The sequence below is a fragment of the Ischnura elegans genome, chromosome 9 (assembly GCF_921293095.1).
Source record: "Ischnura elegans chromosome 9, ioIscEleg1.1, whole genome shotgun sequence".
Lineage (NCBI taxonomy): Eukaryota > Metazoa > Arthropoda > Insecta > Odonata > Coenagrionidae > Ischnura > Ischnura elegans.
Window position 1 is genome coordinate 84,054,186 of NC_060254.1, and position 6,924 is coordinate 84,061,109.

Genomic DNA, 6,924 nt, shown 5'->3' on the forward strand with positions numbered 1-6,924 from the left:
TGATCAACTAGGACAGGGATCCGCTATTAACATTTAATGGTAATATCACCTCGTAATGCTCATGACATCTCTAATTGAGGACATGAAGAGCAGCTTCAAGTATGTATAACTACAAGAATAACCAATGAAAACAACACAAAGATATCACGCAAAATGTGAAAGAAATTTTATCGTAAATTCAATGGATAGAAATCTAAGCAGGAAGTCATTCACCTCGAAGATGGTATTGAGACATAGATAAGAGAATGGATTATAATTACGAGGCGGACGATAGGTATCAATCACACAATAGCAGAAGACTTGTATTTTACCGTAGTGTCATTTCGGGAATACGCTCCTTTAAAAGCATTCGTGTCTCGCGTATTAGCATATTTGAACATATATAACAGTGTAATTTAACAGAACTTCTCCAACAGAGTGTCATAGACCATGAAGCCCAATTTTTTCAGCACTGCCTGACTACGTTAAATACCGAACACCCTCAAGTAGCTCCCATAGCCAACACTTGGCGGCAATAAATTCCGGTTACCCCGAAGCTGCTCTTGGAGCAAGAGCAAATCAATAAATTTTTCTTCGAAACTCAATAAATTATTGTGATAAGGCAATCAGTATAATGACGAGGCGGACGGACGATCTGGAACAACTCTTTACAGAGGAAATTTCATATACATCTTCCATCTATTATTTTAATTTCATTGATTTAGACTTATTTTGGTACTTATTTCAACTAAAGTACATACCTCTCGGCATCAAAGAATACATCGAAACGTTGGTTGTGGAAATAACGCGAAAAGTTATTGCTGTCGAAAGGGAAGAAGAAAACATGGAAAATTCATTCAAAGGAAGAGCATTCAAGGAAAAATATGTTAGTGCGCGATGAGATTTTTTTATGAGATATTTTTTGCTAATTTGTGTAAAATTTAATATAATGTGAGGCATAACAATCACATTATGCTTTGAAGACAAATGTTTTTGTGACAAATGTGTTCGTGTCTTTTCATCAAGTTTCCATGGAGTTTTTGATCAGTATTAGGTTTAACTTCCGAGCGAAGCCAACGTTCCGGCAAATTTATGTGCCGTCATCAGGGCTTATTCAACCACACGATTGCTGTGACAAAGATTTATTAAAGAACCGTTGAATAAATCTCGACCCCAATAAGATTAATTATCGTTGAATGGTAAAAAGAATAAATTTAGAAATACTCAATAATCATTAATTCAACAGGTTAATTGTAACATTCATCATCATCATCACTGGTCAACAAAATTAAGATTTGTTTCACACAGCTCTCCACTCAATTCTTCTTTGAGCTAATCTTTTCACACATACGTCTTTCTTCTCTTTCACATCCTTCTTCATTTATTCCATATATTTCAGTCGAAATATCCCTCTTCCGTTTCTGCCGTCCACTTATCCCACGACAATTGTCTTCATCAGGCCATCATGTCACAAGACATGGCCTATGAGGTTGTTCCGTCTCCTTATCAAGGTTTTCATGAGGCTTCTCTTCTTTCCAACTCTTCCTCATTACTATCTCGTTATATTGTTAACCTGATTTTATGGAAACTGATCAAAACATCACCAGCGAAGGATAGCAAAAAAATTACTGCAAGCATTACTTCAGATATTTTTTAATATTGAGGACTTTTCTTTACAGGATCAAAAGGAGAATACTTTTTGAGCAGTCTTCGTAGATTAGGGGGAATTGTCTCTTTGTCCTCCTCACAGCCTCCCGACGGAGCAAATCGCCTGACATCTCTAGCGCGGCTCGACCGCAGCCACGTCTGCTCCACTTCGCTCTCCCCGCTCCTTTATTTTGGCTCATCGGCGGTGCGGAAACTATGCGTGCGCTTCTTTGTGAGCCATTTTTATTTTTCATTCGACCCCACTGGCGGCCGGAAGTTCGGCCAAGGAGCGTTGGCATCTGCCGGCGGAGGCAAAAAACCTTGGGCTCCTTTCTGACGAAGAATTCCTCCGTACCTTATATGGGATTTAAAATAAATGGAATATTTTCATTTCTGATTGACATTTGGTCGATGATTGAACATTAATTTATGAGTTCCACCGAAGTTATTTTTTTCCATTCTAGCATAACTTTCCTCAGGGCAAACAATTTAAACACCACAGGTTAAAAAAATAACGAAAACAACACAAAAAATTATACAACGGATATAATTATCTACATATGTAAAACAAAGTCGAAAATCGTGTCAGTTACACCATTTATAACACGAGAACGGCAGTAACAATTTGAATGATATTTGTTTTTTTGGATTATTCTCAGCCTCGGATAACAGAATAAACATTTTAAAAATAGTAAAAGTTTACGGAAAATTTTAATCCTAAGGGTACTTATGTTTTTAAGAGCTGGTAATACTGCAAAAGCTGTCAAGTCGGTGAAAACTAGACGACTTTTTTGTGTTTACCAATTTAATGACTAAAGTTCGTAATAATGTTAATAGCATTTTAATAGTTAAAATATTTAAAATATTACAATTGTTTAAAGAATATTTTAATTCGAGTTAATCTGCTCGAGTTGAGTCTTCAACAAACAGGTCACTACTGTGTGAGCAAACAAATCTCCAAACAACTATTGACGGTCGGTAATGGCCGTGTTGCTGTCGACGAATCGAGAAATTGAATTCATTTCCTCGAAATTTTTGCAATTTAGTTTCATCAAAAGATGAGCTCACCGTCAAAAGTGCTCCCGCAGATGATTGATAGCCACAAAAATCACAAATGGTTGAGTGAGCGAGCAATTTTGACGGCTAAGAAGCATAGGCGGATCTAGAGGGCGGGGGGGGGGTGGCACGTACCCCGTGCCCCCCCAGACCCTTAAACAAATATGCAAGATTTTTAATACGGTCCCATTATCATTGCGTTCGTTTGCTATAACGAGGTATCCTTGCCCCCCCCCCCCCCCCCCCCCCCCGAGAACAAAATCCTGGATACGGCCTTGCTTGTGCCCACCCCAGAAAGAAATCGTGGATCCGCCCCTGCTTAGAAGGAAGACGTGGATGACTTTAATTTCGTAATTCAGAATGAAATCGCTGGAACTCTGCATTCACGCAATTCTATTGACTGCGTAACAAACGAAGACGAAGTCACGAAATATCCATTTGAAGTTTTAAACTTCTTGAATGTTCATGGCTTACCACCGCACAATTTACAGCGGGAGGTTGGCTCGGTGGTCATAATAATGGTGGTCATGGTGGTCAAACCTAAACAAACCAAACTAATTTAAGTATACCGGGACTAGCCGCGGTGTTAACTTTTACGGAGTCACCCGCAATGCACAAATTGTGCGAGAACCATAGAGGAAAAATTGTTCGCCTTGACCGGGATTCGAACCGAGAGATTCGAAAATCGAGGGATCCGGGTTCGAATCCCGGTCAAGGCGAACGATTTTTTTCTCGATGGATTTTTCGCACAAACCAAACTATGCAATGGCACGCGTTTGTTGATTAAAACAGCTGATAATAATCAATGTGATTAACGAAACGATATACCCAAAGGAAAATTCAAAGATGAGGAAGTTCTCATTCCGAGGAATCCCATGATCTCAATTGATATTCCCTTAATGCTTAAACCAATTCAATTTCCAACTCGTGTTTCATTCGCGATGACAAATAATAAATCACAAGGAGAGTGGTCTGAATATAGAGAACTCATGTTTTTCTCATGGTCAAATGTATTTGGCATGCTCACGTGTTGGTATACCATCCGCTTTTTTTTTCTTGCTCATGATAAAAACAAAATTTGTGTATCAGAGGATACTTGAGTGAAGAGAAAAAAGCCGAAGAGTGAAGGGTAGACCGGGGCACGTTTATGCAGTGCACTTTTCCGAACCGAGCTATAACCAGCGCGCCACAAGCCATGACATATTAATGCTGTTCCTTAGGGGCAGCTCTTATGAGATTTTAAAATTTTTAAACGTTATTTTATAGTGAAGCATCGGTCTAGCGTTGCGTAAACTTGCCGCAAGAACGTAGGACGTAAAACTTTTTTTTTAAACAGAAAAATTAATTAAAAATAAAAGAAAACACGTAGCTCAACCACTGAATGCATAAAATTTTGACTTAATTAACTGCTTTATAAGACCACAACGTCTAAAATTTCAAAATTTAAAACATAAAAATAAGAAAATTCATTGAAAAAAATCCGCTTTAACGTGCCCCGGTCTATCTTATGCCGACTTGTAAAGAAAATGTCTTTCTAACAAGCCATTGCAATACTTGTTTTTGTAGGTTTACTGAATTTATTCGTAATTCATTATAATAGGTCAAAAAATATTAAAATCAGTACATCATCATCATCACTGGTCAGCAATCCTAGGATTGGTTTGACGCAGCTCTCCACTCAGTTCTCCTATCAGCTAATCTTTTCACACCTACTTATTTCTTCTCTTTCACATCTCTCTTTACTTGTTCCATATATTTTGTTCGAGGTCTTCCTTTTCCATTCTTGCCTTCCACTTGTCCTTCGACGATGGTCTTCATCAGGCCATCATGTCTCAAGATGTGGCCTATAAGATTGTTCCGTCTTCTTATTAAGGTTTTCATGAGGCTTCTCTTCTCTCCTACTCTTCTTAGGACTTCCTCGTCACTAACTCGGTCGATCCATTTGATTTTCATCATTCTTCTGTAGCACCACATTTCGAAGGCCTCTCTCCTTGCTTTCTCCGCTGCGGTCATTGTCCATGCCTCACTTCCGTATAGGAGCATACTCCAGATGTAGGTTCTTATAAATTGTTTCTTTACTTCCATATTTAAGTTTCCCGCTGTAAGCAGGTCTCTCTTTTGGTGAAATGCTCTCTTCGCCTGGGCTATTCTGCTGATAATTTCTTTCTTGCTTCTCCCGTCACTAGTTAGTTAGCCGCTCTTTATTTATAAGTATTGTGACTAAACTGTTCTTATTAATTAATCTTTAAAATCATTAATTATTATGCGGTACGCAATTCGCCGGGTCAGCAATTATTATATAAATTTAAAAAAAATGCTTAAAATTTAAACACAGAATCAGAATATAACCTATTTTTCCAAACTCTATTATTTACAGTACGTGATAAATAGAAATCTTGAAAACATAGTGAATTATTTAATTTTATCATCAATTACTTCTGGGATTAACTTTCATCTTTTAACCGTTAAAATGACACATGACTGATGAATTAACTTCCGTTAGTTTGATGCATAATTTTTGGCGCGAATATCGACTTTGAAGTATTCGAGCTCTTAGCTACCCTCACAGACTAAGTATTTAAGGCATAATAAAAGGCTCCTAATACTGAAGACGATATGGCCACACCACCATGCTGAAACTAAAACTGTCGAAAAATAGCTTTAGCTAGTTTAACAAGTACATCATGAAGATAAAAAGTAATTAAAAAGCGTCAAGCGTACGCAAGCCTAACTAATATTAACTGGAAATGTAAATTTTTACCAACTTTTCCACCATTCTGCACCATTCTTCCGGGTATTCATTGCTTAAATGTCACGGGCGACAACAGTTTCAGGGATCAGCATTCCCCGTACAAAATCCAACACAATACCAGCGAAAATCACTTCGATCCGTTGTCTTTTACCGGAAGAGGTGCAGCTGTTTCCGAATTGTCCTACACGTAAATTCATATTCGTGACGATAGTTTCGCTGGCGCTGCAGCAGGCGTGTTAAATTTTGAAGTTACTTCAGAAATCAGAAGTCACTTCAAACCTGTAGACGCCTACCGAAAAACTCCGCGGAAGCCCCAATCATCACGCTTACTGGAAGGTAGGCTGTTGAAGTCTCAGAGTAAGGATTGGGGTAGAGGGCGCTTTCAGGCTGCGCAGTGGCAGGTTCTGTGGTCAACATGGTTACCACGTGATCGTGGGAAGAAGTGCGGGAATCCTTACTCTTCTTGTGGGAAGAAGTGCGGGAAGTGTGGGATGTAAGTGCTACTGCCAAAGCGCACTCTCCCCCATCCTTACACTGAGGTTGAAGTAGGCAACAGTGGCGTAACTATTTACAGCTATTGTCTATTTTTGACATGCAATAACTCCATCTGCATAAAGTTAAATCTTTGGTGCCATAATGATGTAAGATGTATTTCCAGGCATGTCATTTTTCAAAAATTTGCCGTTGACCCCTCACCCCCGTCGCCACCTCAGGCTATCCCCCGCCCCCCAAAGCATTCCAAGTGACGCCACTGGTAGGGAAAGTACTGTTATCTCTAACAACAACGTGGTGAATACCCGGAAGAATGGAGAAGAATACACATTGATACAGCGGTATAATTAGTTATGGTGAATTTTTTGCGTATTTTTTTCCGTGGATGCGATGGGATAAAATCCTCGTCCGCCTGACCGAAGGTCGCGAGTTCGAGTCCCTCCACGGTGGGTTGACCCTATCCAAGGTTTGGGTGTTTTGTAACTTCCTACGTTGTTTTTTGGCACATTTCCCCGCAGTAAATGCATTAAATTAACTTTTTTCGCACTCCAAAGCGGTTCGCATAAAAAAGGGAAAAGATCATTATATAGGAGGCATAGGTGAATGCATTTTCGCACTCGCGGGGGGAAATTAGTGAAAGGCCGCATTGGCGCTATTTTCCTCCGCCACCATCTTCCATTGATGATCGAGCGTTAAGGGAAGCGCCAACGGTCAGACTAAGTTGGAATCTAATCCGGAAGGTTTTCTTTCAGTACATAACATCTGAGTTTCATATGCATGTTATTACAGAGTAAGTATACATAGTATATCCTTACTCTATAATAACATGCATAAAAAGTTTCGTATTAATGACTTAATGTTTTAAAAATACGCACGAATTCAAATGCAGTGAAAGCGAGTGCCTCTCAAAAGGAAAACTTTTGGTTCTGTACAGAAATATGAGGGTAAACAAATATAGTTTCGTTATGGTATGGTATTTGGAGGATGCAACAGACTTC